Here is a 20,850-nt window from a genome sequence, read left to right on the forward strand (position 1 = left end):
TAATTTTTTTTTTTTTTTAATTCTGGAAAATCCTTAGAAGAGTTGCGGAAACTATTGTTACACACTTTTCTCCTGGAATCATCAGTCAGTAACATTTTATCACATTTGGTTTACTTCTCTTTTTATATACACACCCCCACCCCCACATCTACCCAGTTAACTTCTTTTTTTTTTTGCTAAATTGTTTGATAATTGCAGCTCTTATGACAGCTTACCCCTAAATATTTCAACATAGGTCTTCTAAGAGCAGTGTGACTCCAGTAAGCCCTGATGCTATTGTCACAGGCAGGAAAGAAAGCATTGATAACAATACTATTTTCAGAGAGGGCCCAGAAGCCAGTCCTGGATCACACACCAGATTTGGAAGTCATGCCTCTTGATGACTTTTCATCTAAAATATCTAAACTAGGAGTTCCCGTCGGGGTGCAGCGGAAACGAATCCAACTAGCATCCGTAAGGACACAGTTTCAACCGCTGGCTTCGCTCAGTGGGTTAAGGATCTGGTGTTGCTGTGAGCTGTGGTGTAGGTCACAGACACGGATGGCTTGGATCCCGTGTTGCTGTTGCTATGGCTATGGCCAGCAGCTGTAGCTCCAATTGGACCCCTAGCCTGGGAACCTCCATATGCTGTGGGTGTGGCCCTAGAAAAGGCAAAAGATAAATAAAATATCTAAACTATTGCCAACTTTTTTCTTTTTCTTTTCTGTTTTCTTTTTTAAGAGCTTTATATTTATGCCATTGCCATTTCTGAAGGGTCTGGATACGTTATTTTATGAAAACGTCCCTCGATTTGGATTGCGTATTTAGATTTGGATGTAACTTTCCTGGGCAGGACTGTCTCATGGTCGTGCATCTCATCAGGATGCAGTGCAGTTCCTTTGTCTCGTTATTAGAGACGTTAATGTCGATTGGTTGGTTGGTGAAATCCACCAGATTTCTCCACTGTAGAGGAGAAAACACGGGCATGTAAGGACAGGAGATTTTTTGGCTCCGTTCCAAATGACCACAATAAAATGAATGTCATCATAAAGCAAGTCGGACAAGTTTTTGGATTTCCTAGGACATTGAAAATTTCCATGTCTGCTGCACTATAGTCTATTAAGTGTGCCATAGCATTACATCAAAAAAAAAGTACATACCTTAATTTTAAAATATTTTCTCACTGAAAAATGCAAACCACCATCGGACAGTGCAGAGTCGTCAGGAAACTTCAATTTGTAGAAGCAAAGCGCAGTATCTGTGAAGCACAATCAAAGCACAGCACAGTAAAATGAAATGTGTCCGTAGGATGTGATTCCTTAAGTGACACATTGAGATCGTGTGAATATCCTGTTCTCCAACAATCCTTCACCCAATGTTTTAGCACCCAGGGGTGATTCTTCCCTGGGTCCCTTATCACAAAAATGCACTGAAATGTTTGTGGATGGCCATTTTCTATCCCTATTTTTTTCTTTATACTTTATTGATAGTCTTCAGCGACAAAGAGCTTTGCCCCTGCTTTTTACTTTTTTTTTTTTTAGTATTACTATGGACTCATGGGTGTTTTTGAAGATGGTGTTCCTGTCATTATCCATTTTGATGCTCAGTGATTCCGAATTTGACAGGTGGAAACCCCTCTAAGCTTCAAGGGTTCTTTGGCCGTGGGTCCATCAATTTTGAGCACTTCCTTACTTGCCGGCATAGAGAGATGTTCTAGACTCATTTTGTACCTTTCCTGCCTCAGCCATGGAATCGTTAAATTCCTTTTTCCTTTTGGTGGAGTATGGTATTTAGAAATTAAGATCTGGGTGCTAGGTGGCTCAAGGCTCCTGGAATCATAGCTTCTAGGCCCTGTCGGTTTTCAGAGCTAGGAAAGAGTTTCCACAAAGTCATGCATTTATCTTGTTACCACAAAGGCTAATCCGACAATTCAGCTCATCATTCTTTCCTCCATTTCCCATTAGTATCTCCCTTCCCCAACTCGAGAATCCTATTCTTAGTAGTAGTGTATTTTCCTAATCTACATTAAACACAAACTAGTTGCGTCATTGCTATGCCAATACTACTCCCAGGCACAGCCTTTACCAAATACATTCAAGATTTCTTAGCGGTTCCTTTTTTTCCATATATCCCACTAAATGTGTAGAGAACACTGTATTTTTATTTTATTGTTTTAACCATGGTGTGCAGCAGCTTGATGTTGGAGCCCGGTTCCCAGACAAGGGCTTGAACCCAGGTTGCGGCCATGAAAGCACAAAATCCTAACTACTAGACCACCAGGGAACTCCCCAAATACTGTATTTTAAAGTTGTTTGGATTAATTCTTTTTTTTTTCTTCCGTGTGGTTATGTTATCAAGTTCATACATAATTGCATTAATGTTTGTCTGTTTCTATTCAACTTGAGGGTTTTTCCCCCTTAGGTCTGATTTTTGAATGTATAAACTATTAACATGATTCAAATCAAAACCACGTACAGCTGGCCCTTCATATTTGTGGGTTCTGCATCTACAGATGCAACCAACTATAAATCCAAAATTTCAGAAAAAAAATTTTCAGAAAGTCCCAAAAAGCAAAACTTGAACTTGCCACATTCTGACAACTACTTAAATAGCATTTACATTGTATTAGGTATTATAAGTAATCTAGAGATCATTTAAAGTATATGATAGGATGTGCACAGGTTATATGCAAATACTGAACTATTGTATGTAAGGGACTTGAATGTCATCAGATTTTCGTATCCACTGGGGTCCTGGAACGAGTTCCCTGTGGATACTGAGGGATGACTGTAAAATGGTATGCTCAGGCACTTTCCTTGTGGTGCAGCAGGATAAGGATCCAGCATTGTTCCTGCAGTGGCTCCGGTGGCTACTGTGGCTTGGGTTCCATCCCTGACCTGGGAACTTTTATATGCCATGAGTGTGGCCAAAAAAAAAAAAAAGAGATACATTCAGAAACTATTCCCTCCTATGTGCTGGCTCCCCCAAAACATGTAATTTGTTTCTGTTTTATCTTTCCTGTTTTTTGGCAGATAGAAACAGATATATATGTTTTTTTCTAACTCCCTTTCTTGAACAACAGGTAACATACACTGTATTCTTTTGTACCTTGTATTTGTCAGTTAACCATGTTTGGAAAGTCATTCCATAGCAGTTCAAAGAGATTATCCTCATTTTTTTTTTTTAAACAACTGCATAGTACTCTGGGATGGAGATGTGATATTTCATTCAGCCACTCTCTGGTGGTCACTGTTTGATGTCGTGTGGTCAGGGGAGGGTCTTTTTAAAAGGGTGACAGCAGAGTTAGGTAGTGATGGAGCAGCCCAGGTGACTGGGGGGCGGGGGCGGGGAGGGCCGAGGAGAGGATGGCAGCCAAAAACCCGAGACAGGCGTCAAGCATTTCAGGAATTTTGCAGAGACCACCACGCTGGAGGGTGAATAGGAAATGAAGTTGTAAAAATAGTCAGAGAGGAATCCTAGAGATAAAGTTTTGTGGGCCCTTTCTCTAAAGACTAACTTTTTTTTTTTTTTTTTTTAACTACTAGCGAAATAGGAAGTGTCAGAGTGTCAGGAGTGAGAGCATGATGACTTGTGTATTTAAATGAATTAGTCTAGCTGTTGGGTGAAGACTAGTCTCTGCCGGTGAAAAAGGAGAAGCAGGGAGACCAGGAGGCTTTGGGAACGGTGACTGGTGGGATTAGTAGGAACTGATGGGGACGGGGGTGGGGGGTGTGGGGGGGGTGGTGAGGAATGGGAGATAGATAGCAAGGTGTATTTGGAAGGTCAGGATTTGGCACTGGGTCTCCTCAGTGCGGTGGCATGTGGACAGGCCCTGAATAGTGCTGGGCAAGTACCAAACTCAAAAATAGGAACTGCTGGACTAGGTCATTCTTATTAGCACAGCCTACCCCATCCCGCTACTGTTGGCCTTTTAAAAATTTTTTTATTATTTTTTCTTTTTTTTAGGGCCACTCCTGTGGCATACGGAAGTTCCCAGGCTAGGGGCTGAATCGGAGCCACAGCTGAGGCCTACACCACAGCCATAGCAATGCTGCCAGATCCAGGCCATGTCTGCGACCTACACCACAGCTCACAGCAAGGCCGGATCCTTAACCCACTGAGTGAGGTCAGGGATCAAATCTGCATCCTCATGGATACTAGCTGGGTTCTTTTCTGCTGAGCCACAGTGGGAACTCCCTGTTGGCCTTTTATGGATTCTTATCTTTTTTTTGGCTTTTTAGGGCCATACCCTAGGCATATGGAGGTTCCCAGGCCAGGGCTGTAGCTGCTGGCCTCCCTCACAGCCACAGCAGCAATGCCAGTTCCCAGGCAGCACCTAGGACCTACACCCCAGCTCACACTGGATCCTTAACTGACTGAGCTGGGCCAGGGACCAAACCTGCCTTACTAGTCAGATTTGTTTCCGCTGAGCCACGACAGGCTCTCCATGGATCCTTTATCTTGCAGGTTGTCTCTCTCCCCATAGATCTTAGATCCACAGGAACCAAGTCACACCCTACTTCAGAAAAAGTTTCTTTCATTGTTTGCAATTGTTTTCCTATTGTTTAACAATACAGATGGTGAAATTAGGACATTAGATAATAAAGTATTTGTCAAGCATTACTCCATTTAAAATTATTATGTTACCTCGCGTTTTTATGTGAGACTTATTGATATGTTCCGCCTGAATCAAGATTCAGAGGATCTTGTGTTTTTTATTTAGGAAAGATACTCCAGGTCAACATAGTGCTGTGTATTCCTATCAAAAAGCTAGATTCAGGCCTAGGAGTTCCCTGGTGGCTCAGCACATTAAGGATCCGACATTGTCACTGCTGTGGCTCGGATCACTGCCGTGGCAAGGGTTCAATCCCTGGCCCGGAAACTCCCACACGCCATGGGCGCAGCCTAAAAAAAAAAAAAAAATCAGAAACAACTAGATCGAGTGTTACAATGGACTGTACATAATAGTTGCTATGAATTAAGCACATGCTTTGTGCTAAGTGCTGTGCTTAGAGATTGAGATTTTTGTTTTCATTTATAGAGTTTTATAGAGACTGTTAAAGAGAAGACAAAGCTTTGGTAGATTGAGGACTTTGTCCAGGTTGACCCAGAGCACGCGGGCACCCAGGTCCATTGGACTCAAAGTCCATGCATCCCAACCCACGATGAGATGAGTAACAGCCATAGGTGATCTCTTGTATATAACATGTGTGTATACATGTGATTTTGCTAAAGTATATGAAATTCTATGACGGGACCATGACCAAACACATAGGAGTGTATTCAGTACCATGCTATGCCATAAGAGGGTGGGAGAGCCTTCTTTGGGCCATAGAATTCAGAATGGGGGTTTATTTATGTATCCATTTATAAACATTTTGCCATACTCCCTTTATATACCCACAATCCACTCGTAAATGCTTTGGCATAATCCCAATAACATGATAATATTTACAAAAATGATCGGCAATCTCATATCACCTGACTTCTACCCTTATTCAAGTTACCCCAATTGTCACAAGACTATCTCTTTTTAAATACCAGGATCTAAAAAATTTCACATTTTTGCATTTGTTGCTGTTCTTGTTTAATTTTGACAGATCTCTTTTGAAAGAGGCAACTACTTTTAAAGAACTCGGTGTAGGAATTTTATTGTCGCCTTTATCACTCTAATGCTTTTTTAATTGAGTTGTGCACATTTCTTGTTCCCTTTTTAAATTGACTTACAATATTATGTTAGTTTCAAGTGTACCACATAGTGATTCAATATTTTTATGCATTACAGAATGATCACACGTCTAATTACCATAGATCACTGCACAAAGTCACTGCAATATTATCGACTGTATTCCCTGTGCTGTACATTACATTGCCAAGAATTATTTACTTTATAATTTGAAATTGCTACCTTTAACTCTCCCTTACCTTTTTCTTTCACACATTATCCTGCTACCCACCTTCCCTCTGGCAACTCCCATTTTATTCTCTGTACCTATGAATCTGTTTTCTGTTTGTTTTGTTTTTTAGATTCCACATATAAGTAAAATCACATGGTATTTACTTCTCTCTCTGTCTCACTAATTTCACTCAACATAATACCCTCTACACCTATCCATGTTGTTGTAAAAGGCAAGATTTCATTTTTATGGCTGAGTAATCCTCCATTGTAGGCAAATACCACATCTTCTTTATTCATTGATCTCCCAGTGCATGCAGAGGTTGCATCCATATCTTGGCTATTTAAAATAATGCTGCAATGAATATTGGTATACATATTTTTTTTCCAATTAGTTTTTTGTTTTATTGGGGTAAATACGCAGAAGTGAGAATGATGAATCATATGGCAGTTTCTATTAATTTTTTGAGGAACTGCCATACCGTTGTGTATAGTGGCTGCCCCAATTTACAGTCTTACCAACAGCGCCCAAGTGTCCCCTTTTCTCCATGTCTTTGCCAACACTTGTTATTTGTTGTCTTCTTGATTATGGCCATTCTGACAAACGTGAGGTGGTATCTCATTGTGGGTATGATGTGTATTTCCCTGATGATTAGTGGGGTTGAGCATCTTTTCATGTGCCGCTTGGCCATCGGCATGTCTTCTTCGAAAAATGTCTGATCAGGTCCTCTGCCTACTTTCTAATCAGATGGTTTTGTTTTTGCTATTGAGTTGTATGAGATCTTTGTAGATTTTGGATATTAACCCCGCATCAGATATCTCTCTTTTCTCTCATTTGGTAGCCTGCTGTTTCATTTTGTTGAAAGTTTCCTTCCTCGTGTAAAAGCTTTTTCGTTTAGTCTTCTTTGTTTAGGTTCGCTTTTGTTTCCCTTGCCTGAGGAAGCAGGTCCAATAAAAACATATTAGTAAGATTGATGTACAGAAGCATAACTGCCTGTGTTGATTTCCAGCCTCATACTATTGTGGTGGAAAAAGATGCTTGATATGATTTCAGTCTTCTGAACATTACTGAGATTTATTTTGTGGCCTAACTTCTTATCTATCCTGGACAGTGTTCCATGTGTACTTGAAAAGGATGTGTCTTACACTGCTTTTGGATGGAACGGGATACCTATTAAAGCCATCTGATCTACTGTGTCATTTCAGGCCAATTTTTCCTTACTGATTTTCTATCTGGGTGATCTGTCCATTGATGTAAGTGGGGGTGCTAATTGAAGGACTGTATTATTATTGTGTTACTGTCAATTTCTCCCTTTCTATTTGTTAATATATGTGTTATGTATTTAGGTGCTCCAGTGTTGGGTGCACATATATTTGCAGTTGTTATGTCTTCTGAGATTGACCCCTTTATCATTTTGTAATGTCCTTCTTTGTCTCTTGTTACAGTATTTGTTTTAAAGACTATTTTGTCTGATATAAGTATTGCTACCCCGGCTTTCTTTTTGTTTCTATTTGCATGAATGCCTCTTCCCATCCACTCACTTTTAGTCTGTTTGTGTCTTTAGATCTGAAGTGGGTCTCTTGTAGGCAGCATATATACAGATCTTGTTTTTTTCAATCCATTTGGCCACTCTATGTCTTTTGGTTGGAACATTGATTCCATTTACATTTAAAATAATTATTGAGGAGTTCCCGTCATGGCTCAGTGGTTAACGAATCCGACTAGGAACCATGAGGTTGTGGATTCTATCCCTGGTCTTGCTCAGTGGGTTAAGGATCCGGCGTTGCGGTGAGCTGTGCTGCAGGTTGCAGATGCGACTTGGATCTGGTGTTGCTGTGGCTCTGGTGTAGGCTGATGGCTACAGCTCTGATTAGACACCTAGCCTGGGAACCTCTGTATGCCACGGGAGCAGCCCTAGAAGAGGCAAAAAGACAAAAATAAAAAAGATAAATAAAATAAAGTAAAATAATTATTGATAAGTATGTGCTAATTGTTTTTGTTGTTGTTGTTTTATGATTCTTTTCTCTTTTTTCGTCTTTTTAGGGCCACACCTGGGGCATATGGAGGCTAGGAGTCCAATTGGAGCCATAGTTGCTGGCCTACACCACAGCTCACAGCAACACTGAATCCCTAACCCACTGGTCGAGGCCAGGGATCGAACCCACAACCTCATGATTCCTAGTCAGATTAGCTTCCACTGTGCCATGATGGGAACTCCATGATTCTTTTTTGTTCCTTTCTTTTTTTGTTCTTTTTTCTTGTGATTTGATGACTATCTTTAGTGTTATATTTGGATTCTTTTCTCTTTTTGTGTGTGTTTATGTTACAGGTTTTTTCATTTGTGGTTCCCATGAGTTCATACATAACTATAGAGTGAGTCTATTTTATGAGATTATTTTAAGTTGATGATCTCTTAAGTTTGAACATATTATAACAACTCTGCATTTTTACTTGCCCCCCCCATTTAATGTTTTGATGTCACATTTTACATCTTTTTGTTTTGTGTATCCCTTAACTATTTGTTACGGATACTGATAATTTTATCACTTTTGTCTTTTAACCTACCTATAGCTTTATAAGTGGTTGATCTGCTCCCTTATTGTATGTTTGTCTTTACCAGTGAGATTTTTCCTTTTGTAATTTCATATTTCTAGTTGTGATATTTTCTTTCTTTCTTTATTTTCTTTTTACAGCCGCTTCTGCGGCATGTGGAAATTCTCAGGCTAGGGGTTGAATCAGAGCTGCAGCTGCTGGCCTATGCCACAGCCACAGCAGTGCCAGATCCAAGCCACGTCTGTGACCTACACCACAGCTCATGGCAGCGCTGGATCCTTAACCCACTGACTGGCTCCAGGGATTGAACCCATGTCCTCATGGATACTAGTCAGATTTGCTACTGCTGAGCCACAATGGGAACTCCCCCCTTGCTGCTTTTAAGATTCACTCTCTATCTTTAATTTTTCCCATGTTAATTGCCATGTATCTTGGCGTAATATCTTTGGGTTCATCTTGTTTGGGACTTTGTGTGCTTCCTCAATTTGGATGTCTGTTTCCTTTTGCAGGTTAGGGAAGGTTTTGGCTGTTATTGCTTCAAATAAATTCTCTGCCCTTTTCCTCTCTTCTCCTTCTGGGACCCCTGTAATATGAACTTTAGTGTACTTGATGTTGTCTCAGAGATCTCTTAAACTATCCTGACTTTTTAAAGTTTTTTTTTTTTTTTTTTTCTGTTCAGCATGGGTGAACCAGTACTCTGTCTTCAAGTTCACTGATTTGTTCCTCTGTTCCTCTGTGTCATCTAACCGACTGTTCATTCTTTCTAGTGTATTTTTAAAATTTCAGTTACTGTGTTCTTCAGCTCTGTTTGGGTCCTCTTTGTATTTTCTTTTTTTGTTTGTTTGTTTTAGTTTTTGTTTTGTTTGCTTTTTAGGGCCCCACCTGTGGCATATGGAGGTTCCCAGGCTAGGGGTCTAATCAGAGCTGTAGCTGCTGGCCTACATCACAGCCACAGCCATAGCAACACCAGATTGGAGCTGCTTCTGCAACCTACACCACAGCTCACAGCAACAGGAGATTCTTAACCCACTGAGCAAGGCCAGGGATTGAACCTGCATCCTCATGGATGCTAGTCAGATTCATTAACCACTGAGCCACAGCGGGAACTCCAGGTCCTCTTTATATTTTCTGACTCTCTTGAACTTCTCATTGTGTTCCTCCACTCTTCTCTTGAGTTCATTGAGCATTGTTGATCATAACCTTGGAGTCTTTTTTTTTTGCTTTTTGTTTTTTAGGGCCACACTCACGGCACATGGAAGTTCTCAGGCTAGGGGTCGAATTGGAGCTACAGCTGCCAACCTACACCACAGGCACAGCAATGCCGGATCCGAGCTGCGTCTGCAACTTACACCACAGGCACAGCAATGCCGGATCCTTAACATGCTGAGCGTGGCCAGGGATCAAACCCACAACCTCATGGTTCCTAGTCGGATTCGTTTCTGCTGAGCCATGACAGGGACTCCATTACCTTGGAGCCTTTATCAGGTAGATTGCTTATCTCCACTCACTCAGTTATTCTTTGGGGGGTTTGTCTTGTTCCTTGTTTGTTACATATTCCTCTGTCTCCTCATTTTGCCTAATTCTTTATGTTTATTTCTATGTAGCAGGTGGGTTGTTTGCATTTCTCGGTCTCCTACAGATGTGGCCTTATGTAGGAGATGGTCTTTGGGGCCCAACCAGACACTCCCCTTCCCCTCTGCTCACCAGAGCTGCATGCCCCCTGTGTGGCCTGCATGCACTCTTCTGTTGTGGCAGCATCAACTATTGTGGGTGGCGGTAGGCAGGGCTGGCCCCTGGTCCATAGGCTGCCAGGCCCCACTTAGTGTGGAAGCTGCTGGCCTTCTAGAGGGTAGGACTGGGTCCCAGAATGGCTCATACTAATATTTCTTAATTAACATAGGCTTTGAGGATAAGTATTGCTTTCTCTGTTTAAAATCAGAAAGGTTGCCTGCGTACACCAGCCCTTATTTGCATGAGTTTTCTGTCTCCTGATTTCTTCTCATGTTGTTTTCTCTTGAGTACAGAAGGCTTTTTGAAGTTCTTACTTGAGGGCACAGTGTCTTAGATTCTGCTGTCACAGATAAAAGCTTCCCTCTCAGGATTGAAGGGGAAACCGGGCTATAGCCCTTCCCAAGTGCTCTGACAAATCTGAATAAGAAGTGCGACTAAAATAGTGATACCATCCCCAGAAAGTGCTGGAAAATGTTTTAGGAGTTCCTCTTTGGAAATCGCTCTTAGGGCCCGTCCACCTGACTCAAAGGAAAATGTCCTTCAGCTCCTTTGGGGGCGCGGAGTTCGCTCCTTGGGCCTCTTGCTTTTCTTGTTTTCAGTGGCTTTCCCTGTGCCGGACGGCCTTCTTCTCAGAGGCTGCTCGTGCCTGTGCTGATGACGTCTTAGCCCAAGGACTCTGCGGTCCACAATGAAGCCAGTGGAGGGGAGGGGACCTCTTGCCCAGAATCACTGGAAGTTCCTGTTGCGGTGCAAGTCGGCTCTCTGCCCTCTCGGTTCAGAGGACTGTCGTTTGTGACTTGGATCTGTTCTCTGAAGCAAGTCTTCCTCTCAAGGAAGCAAATGAACCCATTTTGGTTTGTAGTGACCTTTCCGTTTCATAATATTCCCCCAAATATCTGTTGAGATCAGAGTTTGAATTTTCATTTCCTGGTCTTTAGTTTCTGAATGTTCTGCCCGTGTAGCAGTTAGAAACTGGGGGAAAACATGAAGTCTAATATACACATTCAGAAAATAGTAAGTTCAGATTAACAAGAGACTAATTAGGCTCTGTCATCATAAGTTAGTGGTAAAAGGGTTTCTCAACTATGAACTGAATAACTGGAAAATAATAGAGATTATAAAGAATTTTTTAAGGAAATGATCGATAATAGCATATTGAAATGCTTTTAATCAGACTTGGAAGAATAGATTTCAAAAGACTCATTGTGGAATTCCTGTTGTGGTGCAGCAGAAACAAATCCAACTAGTGTCCATGAGGATGCAGGTTTGATCCCAGGCCTGGCTCAGTGGGTCAGGGATCCAGTGTTGCCATGAGCTGTGGTGTAGGTCAGGGACTTGGCTCGGCTCCCCCATTGCTGTGGCTGTGGCTGTGGCTGTGGCTGTGGCTGTGGTGTAGGCCTGCAGCTGCAGCTCTGATTCCACCCCTAGCCTGGGAACTTCCATATGCTGCTCATGTGGCCCTAAAAAGCAAAAATAAATAAATACATAAAAATTTAAAAAAAGACTCATGCTGTCTTAAATAGCTCTAGGAAGATAACCTTATTCTCCAAAATACACTGTAGGTCTTGACTATATCTTATCTAAGATAAGAACCATCGAAGGCAAATGTGGCTTTTGAGCAAGAAATGATGTGGATATCTTGAAAGAACAGACTGGAATAGTGCTGTTACCTAGGAATAGAGTGAGAAACAGGTAAAATTAACTCGAATAATATATTTTGTTTAACTTAATATGCCCGCATTCTTTTCATTTCACCATGTAGTTGATATAAAAAATATTAACAAGGCGTTCCCACTGTGATGCAGTGGGTTCAGAATCTGACTGCAGTGGCTCCGGTCACTGCTGAGGCACAGGTTCGATCCCTGGCCTGGTGCAGTGGCGTAAAGGAATCTGGCATTGCTGTAGCAGTGGTGTAGGTTGCAGCTGAGGCTTGGATTCAAACCCTGGCCTGGGAACTTTCGTATGCCACGGGTGCAGTGGTTAAAAAAAGTAAACCAAACCAAACATATTAATGAGAGATTTTACATCCCTCCTTTCATACTTAACCTTCAAAGTCTGGTGTGTGTCTTATCCTTACAACATATCACAGTTTGGACTAACCATGCACGCTGGGCTCACGAGCCATGTGTCCTAGTGGCTACTGAATTGTACTGGACAGATTGGGAGGGAAACATCCTGGGAAAGATAGACTTTTCGGTGCAAGAGTAAGGAATAAAAAGTGGAGTATTTTAGCATGCCCGGAGATAGGGCCACTCGAAAGGAAGTCGATTTATTTATTTATTTATTTATTTATTTATTTTTTCGTCTTTTTGGCCATTTCTTGGGCCGCTCCTGCAGCATATGGAGGTTCCCAGGCTAGGGGTTGAATCGGAGCTGTAGCCACCGGCCTACGCCAGAGCCACAGCAACGCTGGATCCGAGCCGCGCCTGCAACCTACACCACAGCTCACGGCAACGCCGGATCGTTAACCCGCTGAGCAAGGGCAGGGACCGAACCCGCAACCTCATGGTTCCTAGTCGGATTCGTTAACCACTGCACCATGACGGGAACTCCGGAAGTCGATTTAAAGAACTAACGTCTTAATCCTGAATGAGCTCATCCAGGAGACAAGGAATACCTTGACCACTGAGAGCATGTGGGAGGCGGGTCCTTGGGGGGGTTCTTGGAACTGGGGACCTGGAGACTTGTCTGTTGGGAGTCGGGGGCTGCAGTGTCCATCTGCAATAGATGCAGACAGAGAAGCAGTGGTGGCGTAGCTGAGAGCCGGAGATTTCTGCCTTTTAGCAGTCGTGGAAACCAGTCCCTGGCGGGTACTGGATGCGGGTGGAATTGACAAGGAAAGTCCAAGCATCTCATGGTAGCCACCAGGGCAGGCCATGCGGCTGGGCACCAGCTCCGTCCTAGACCTCAGTCAGCTTCTGAACCTCTCTGAGCCCCGATCGCCTCACACGTAACCTAGTGGTTCTCACTCCTTGGATGTTCCTCCCTGTAGGCTCGAGCTCGCTCTCGCACTTCTTCTGGGCCCTGCTCACATGCCAGCTGTGACCATCTCACAGAGAACAGCACCCCCTCCTCATTACCGCTCACCCCCCCTCCAACTCTCTGTCATTTTTCTCAATAGCACTTAATGCCACCCAACACAGAAGATGTTTTTCTTTTCCATTTATGATGTCACCCCCTCATCACCCAAAACATAAACTCCAAGAGAACAGGGTTTTGTCTGGTTGGTTTAGTGCTATATCCTAACTGCTTAGTATAGTTCCTGGGACATGGGAGGAACTCAAAAAATGTTTGGTGAGTGGATAAATAAATAATAAGACCAACCTCACAGAGTTGAGTTGAGGGTTAAATGAGCCTATCCATCTATCTATCTATCTATCTACCTATCTACCTATCTATCTATCTGAATAAGACTTACCCACAGAATTGAGTTAATTAAATGCATCCATCCGTCCATCCTTCCATTTTATCCATCCATCCATCTCTTGAAACGACTGCCTGGCACATAGTGAGCTTTTGATGAATGTACTGTTGCTGTTGCTAAATATTATTATTGAGGCTGAGCCGGCCTAGGGCTCATTTGTATGGGATTTATTAAGAACTAGGTGACAGAAACAAGCTGCGCTAAACTCCCTTGAGCAAAACCACTATGCACTTCTTGGGATTATCTCTGTACCCGCTGAGCATATCTCCTGCACCAAACTGGGACATGGGGCCTCGTGATAAGCAGAATGTGTGTAGATTTAATAGGGAAGCGTCTTCAACACCAGCACTGGCCTAGGCATCCGAGGAGAGTGGCTGCTCTCTGTACGGGGAGCGTGTGTGTTTGGGTCTCCAGAGACGTCGTTTCCCAGGCTGCCACCACTCTGGTACCCCAAGTGGGTGTCAACTGAAAGTGTGCTGTGATGATGACATGAAAGGAACACAGTTGCGGTCACAAGCCTCTGCTGCAGGAGAAACCCAGCTGCTCACTTGGGTACAAAAATGCCCAGGGCCCTCCTATCTCCTGGCTTGAATGAATCTTTAACCGAATTGTCGTTATGATGTCATTTATGCGGGGGAAATACCAAGATTTATGTGTTCGGGTACTGAAACTTCCAGGGGATTTTTTTTTCTTTTCATCAAATGACTTTTTGCCTTAACTGCTAAATTCTGCAGCCATGTGGAACCTTGAAGATATCTGAGAGAACGAAGGGAGTATTTTTAAATCACATTGTTTGTTTCTAAGGAAAAAAAAAAAACCTCCAGAGAAATCTTTCCTCCAAATCCCCAAAGAGTGATTAGCATGTCTCTGAGAAATGGCATCAGTGAGCAAATGGCACTGCCTCCAGCCTCAGACAGGTGTTAGTGTTGATCAGGGACCGATATCCTGAGCGGGTCCAGGCTTATCGGGGGCAGTGCCCTGAAACCCACTACACGTGGTAGGGGAAACCCAGCTAAACCAGGAGAGGAAGCAGGAGACAAAGGGGAGCATCTCATCAGGAACAGCGATGGGATGTGGATGGGGAGAGGGAGCTGGCAGACCCTCCGTTCTGGGTAACGAGGAGGAAAGAGGTGTCTTCCGATGGCCTCTCGGGGGTCCCAGCCCATTTAAATGTCTCCACCTCTCCTTGCTGAGTCATGGCTCTTCAGCCAGGCTTCACAGCAGTCTGGGGTCTTGCAAAAAGCTCAGGGTTTATTTAGGGTGGCTGTCAAATTTTGTGATTTGGTCCAGAAGCCCTGCCTTTGGACTGCATTTAAGTTGTATTTAAATCAGTTTAGGAGTTCCCATTGTAGCTCAGCAGTAACGAATCCCACTAGTATCCACGAGAATACAGGTTCGATCCCTGGCCTCGCTCAGTGGGTTAAGGATCCAGTGTTGCCATGAGCTGTGGTGTAGGTCGCAGACACAGCTTGGATCCTACATTGCTGTGGCTGTGGTGTAGACCGGCAGCTGTATCTCTGATTTGACCCCTAGCCTGGGAATTTCCATGTGCCACAGGCGTAGCCCTGAAAAAAAAAAGAAAAAAAAAAACCCCTCAGTTTAGTTAATTCTACTCAACAAATATTTATTGAATGTCCTTCATATGACAGGCAATGGGGATGCAGCAAAGATGGAGAGTGACCTGTCTTTGTTGTCATGAAGCTGGCCTACTGGGGGAAACCCCTATGCTCAGATTGGACTTAGTTGCCAACACTGAAGATTCTGAAGTTTTCAGATGTGGGAGTTCCCTGGTGGTCTAGTGGTCAGGACTCAGCACTTGAACGGCTCTGGCCCAGGTTTAATCCCTGGTAGGGGATCTGAGATCCTACATCAAGCTGCTGTAGCATATGGCAGCCAAAAGAAAAAAAAAAAAGAAAAGAAAAGAAAGAAAGAAAGAAAAGACAAAGAGACAAAATTTTCACATCAAATTTAAATATCCAGCATTTCTTGGAAATTTAGGAGATCTGGCAATGGCCACATGTCCATGTGTCTTTAGATGAGCCAGGCTCACTGGGGCTGCCGTCTCCACTGCTCCCTCTTGGCCCATTTATGGCTCTTCTCTTGGCCGAATTGCTGGTCTCTGTATCAGGGCTTCATTTGCTACTTCTCACAGGCTTCTCAGTGGCTCCTGGGATTTTGTGTCCTTATGAATTCTGTTTGTCCCTTGTTTTCTTCCACACTGTCACCCCCCACCCCCGATTCTCTTCCCCTCTGTGGTCCAGTCTCTCCTGTCCGCTTCCTCCCCCACTTTTTCCCCTCTCCCGTTTCCCTTGCCATCACACATGAGAAATGCACACTCTTAGACCTTCCTTTCAACTTCATTTCTCTTGGTCTTTAGTTATGAAACCCTGAAATGAAGTGGCTTCATGTCCCACTGTAACATCTAAGATTATTTAAAAAACACAACGCCATTACCAAACTTGGGTTTGAATCTGGGTTCCCATGTAACGTTTTGGAGATTTGGGCTCATTTCTCTCCCGCTCAGTCAAACCTGCTCAGTGTCCTCATTTTTATGGAGAGGGGTGTGGGGTGGGTCATGGTCCTCAGAGGACCGCGCCAGCCCTGACATTCGGTGATTTGGGGACTTGTGCCTTACCTGTAGGTTTCAGAGGTGTGCTTGACCCCAGTTAGAATGGTTTGACTTTCTCATTCCCGACATCTATTCCAATACATTCTAGAAATTGCATCCTGAGATATCCCGTATCATGTCACCGTCATTAATAGCCATAACATAGCAAGCCAAATAAATAATAGTTAAGAGTCAGACTGTCAGGGTTCAAATCCAATGTCACTTCTTAATTAGCTAGTAATTAACGTTTGTGCGCCTCGGTTTCCTCATCTGCAAAATAGGGTATTAAAGTTTTGAAGAGGATTCACCAAACATATTTGTAGAGCTTTTCTAACTGCCTAGCAGATAGTAAGTGCTATATGTGTTTGATTCAATAAACTGAAAATAGCGGTCAATCTAAATCCCAGGACCCAAGTAAAAATGTGCGGAGGAATTTGTTTCTGGGGGTGTGTGAAGGGGTCCCAAATCATTAATCCGATCGTTTATGGTGACTGTATTTTCTACCTCAAAAATCGGGTCACTTTGTCTGCAAAATGTTTGAGTTCCACTTTGGACTTCAAGCCCTCTGAGAAGAACTATCAAGCCTGGGTGTAATGACGATGTTTTGTGAGGTCACTGCAAGAGTCTTTGAAATTGGAAATGATCACTTTACATATATGTATTAGGTACCCTCACATCTTTTTTTTTTTTTTTGTCTTTTTGCCGTTTCTTGGGCCACTCCTGCGGCATATGGAGGTTCCCAGACTAGGGGTCAAATTGGAGCTGTAGCCACCGGCCTACGCCAGAGCCACAGACAGCAACGCGGGATCCGAGCCGCGTCTGCAATCTGCACCACAGCTCACGGCAACGCCGGATCCTTAACCCACTGAGCAAGGGCAGGGACCGAACCCGCAACCTCATGGTTCCTAGTCGGATCCGTTAACCACTGAGCCACGACGGGAACTCCTACCCTCACATCTTTAAAATGAAAAGAGCATTCAGTCTTCTTCAAAACAAAATGCCAATAGTTTAAACATTCCGTCTGCAGAGACTATCCCTTTAGGCAATCACGCTTCCCCCTCCTTCTTTCTCTCTCCGCTTTTAAACAGCAAAACTCACTCCATGCCCCATGTTCACACAGCCAGGGTCACCTGCAGTGCACGCCTTGATGGTGGCCTGAATCACTGGAGGGAAAAGAGAGAAAACCTCGTTGAAAGCCTGCTTCATCTCAGCCTTTGTGTACAGACTCAATCTTATTCGAACCTCCCGTCTTTGGTGGTAGGCCTGATGATTTCCATTTTGCAGCCGAGGAGACCTATTGTGGCAGGCGCTTTTGATCACTCACGCTGGGCCTGTGCGGCTTGAAAGTCTGGGCCCTCTCCATTCTGCCCCCTGGCATGGTAAGGTAGCATCGCTGGGGGCCCTCTGACCACTCACTGCTCTCAGCAGAGCAGCCAGCTCACTGCGGGCGCCTTTCCTTAGCAGCTGTTTGCTCATTCATTCTTCGCTGAGTCGCTGGTTCAGAGTGTGTGGCCTTGGGAAAAAACTCGCTCTCCTCATTGGGAATGATCCTATCAGGAACTTACTTTAGGATCAGTCTCACAAGTGCAGCAGAATAGCCTTTAGGAAGGGAATGATAGCCATAGCCTCTACGGATGTGATTCTTCCCGAATCTGAATCTGCTCCTGCGAGCGCCAGTCCTGTGGACCCAGCAGGTGACTGGACAGCCCGCTCTATTTGGATGGCTTCCAGGCCACTTATCCTTAGCGTCCATCAGTCAGCTGATGGCTGGGTAAGGAGCGGGAGGAGAGGATCCCGCAGGTAGAGGAAGCGGAACCTCCAGGAAGGCGCTGGGCGTGTTGGAGGAACCAAAAGCAGTTCCAAAGGGCTGGGATGCAGAGAGCAAGCGGGGAACGGGGCTGGAGAGGCAGGCAGGGGCCAGATCCCAGGGTCTGGGAGGGAGGGCTTTCTTTGGTGGAGTCTGATCTGTTCTGGTCCCTCAGCTGCCAGAAACCTGCTGAATGACACTGAGCAATTGCTCTGTCTCCCGGAGCCTGTTTTTTCATCTGTGAAATGGGGTTAGCAACAGCCCTGCACAGGGCTCTGGAGAGGAATTAGAAAGGACACAAGAGTACGGGATCATGGACCTGGCAGAGGGTAGGCATTCAGCAACATTTTCCGTAGTTTTTCTTGATGCCTCGTTACTTCATTTGTGAAACGGGGGTCATTTGACTAATTGTTGGAGTTTCTTCCAGTTCAAAATGACTATTGATTTTTGTTTTTGTTTTTTTTCTCAACTGGGTTCCCCCTTTCCACCATTAGCCCCATTCCTGACTTTTCTTCTTCCTGTTCCCAAGCCCAGGAAACATCACACACACACCCCCGCGCCTGGCCCCAACCCCACTCTGGGAAAGACAGAAGCCAGCTTTATGCAGCCCTGCAGGGGCCGTTCCACTCAGACCCCTTCTCTTCCTCAAACCCGCTACCCACTCTCCTCTGTCCATTCATTTATTCACTTACAAGACATCTGAAGCCTCCACTATGGTGTGTGGATAGACTCTCACCCCTCAAATCCTTTTCATGCCTTTTCAGGGGCTTGGTTGAGTGGAGAAACAGTGCATGGTCAGGAAAGCAGTGGATGGAGGGAAGGATGCGGGTCCATGGAGGACAGTTTCCCTTAATTAAGGCACCTGTGTCCTAAACATCCTTGCAAATAGCCAAATGGGTTGTATTTGCTTCTTTATTATTATTATTATTATTTTGTCCTTTTTTGTCTTTTTAGGGCCACACCCGCTGCATGTGGCAGTTGCCAGGCTAGGGGTCCAATTGGAGCTGTTGCACCGGCCTACGCCAGAGCCACAGCAACACCGGATCCAAGCCGCATCTTCGACCTACACCACAGCTCACAGCAACGCCGGATCCTTAACCCACTGAGCGAGGCCAGGGATCGAACCCTCAACCTCATGGTTCCTAGTCAGATTCGTTTCCACTGTGCCACCACGGGACCTCTTTTTTTTTTGCTTCTTATTGAAATTACCTGACACAATCGCCTGCAATTGGTCTAATGTTTTTGATTTTTCTCATGCTCTTCCAATTATCCTGATGGCTACCAGGCAAAAGCTTCAATCAAGTTTTAATTTATCTTTAATGTCTTTCCCTTAACAGCTGCTCTCCTCTCTTAACAAGAGTGTGGAGTCTGGAGCAAGATGCGTTTAAGCCCATTTTTGGGTTATCAAGAATATCGCAATCTTATTGCAGTAAATGTTTAACAACCAGATTCGTGTGGAGGAGGCAGGGGGCTCTGATGTGAGGCATTAGTCAGTTTCTTTGCTGTAAATACTCCCACTGTGGTGGATTTCAAGCTGTCAAGCCGACTCCATGGAATGGGGGTGCTGACAGTTGGCTCCAACAGGCCACTGCACAATCCTTGAGAGCTTCATCTTCCTCCTACCCCCGACTTCTTTCTCAGTCATTCTGATTTCAATTCATGGCACCGTCAGCCAAGAGGCCTAACCGTCGCCATTAACTTGCTCATCCCATCACTACATCCTGTTCATTTCTCTTTCCAGGGTTCTTTCCCAATGTCCACTTGTCCGTGCCCACCGCCAGCATCCTGGTCTGGTCTCCTGGTCCATCACTCTTTCACTGCCACCGCACTGACCTCTGTGCTGGTTTTGGTTTTTTGTTTGTTTGTTTGCCTCCACGCTTGCCCCTTCAACCCGTGTCCACCCTGCGGGCAAAGTCAACCTACTGAAACAAATACTGTCATGCCAGGCTTCTGTTTAAAACCTTTCTGTGGCTTTCCCTTGCCACTGGGATAAATTCCAAACCCTTAGCATAGCCCACCTGACTCGGCCCAGCCCCTCACTCCCAGACCCTGGGATCTGGCCCCCACCTGCCTCTCCAGCCTCATTCCCCACCCATTCCTCCCTTGCTCTCTTCCTTCCAGCCTTTTGGAACTGCTTTTATTTCTCCAACACCCCAAGCGCCTTCCTGATCCAGGGCCTGGCTTCTTGAAGACTCCATTTCCTCCACCTGTATGATCATCTCTCCTTCCCCGGCCGGCAGCTCGCAGTCTCCTCTTAACCTCTGGGGATTTGCATTCCTGTCTGTTTCAGCTGTGATTTCCTAGGAATGGCCTGGGTGGCTCTGCTTGCCTGTGCAGTGCCTTCTCCCTTAAGGACCTGGGGCCATACCTGCCTTGGCTGCAGCCACATTCCCAGCGTTGCACACAGGACCTGGCATGTAGTTGCTGCTCCATAAATGTTGAATCTGTTTCTTGGATTTATGTGAGTTCCAATTTCCTATTAAAGAATAAACTCTCCAGGGTCAAGAATGCTCTACTTCCAGTACTTTTTGTCAGCAGTGTATCAACCTGGTACCAAACTTAACTGATGAATAACTTTTACCACTAAATTTAATATTTTTCTTCCCCCAAAGGGCATCTTGGAAGAGTTTTCTTTTTTTTCTTTTTTTGTCTTTTTAGGGCCACACCCTTGGCACATGAAGGTTCCCAGGCTAGGGGTTGAATCAGAACTACAGCTGCCAGCTTATGCCACAGCCACAGCAACTGCGGATCCGAGCCGCATCTGCAACTCATATCACAGCTCACTGCAACGCCAGATCCTCAGCCCACTGAATGAGGCCAGGGATCGAACCCTCAACCTTATGGTTCCTAG

The 20,850-nt window shown here is 44.5% G+C and overlaps 1 protein-coding gene across 1 annotated transcript in view; it reads left to right on the forward strand.

Annotated features, from left to right (window-relative positions):
- The window catches only part of CD58 (CD58 molecule), a 53,293-nt gene that overhangs the window by 2,544 nt on the left and 29,899 nt on the right, over positions 1-20,850 (forward strand). The gene's annotated exons all lie outside the window — the stretch shown is intronic.

This window comes from Phacochoerus africanus, chromosome 6 (genome assembly GCF_016906955.1).
Source record: "Phacochoerus africanus isolate WHEZ1 chromosome 6, ROS_Pafr_v1, whole genome shotgun sequence".
In the NCBI taxonomy this organism is placed as follows: Eukaryota; Metazoa; Chordata; class Mammalia; order Artiodactyla; family Suidae; genus Phacochoerus; species Phacochoerus africanus.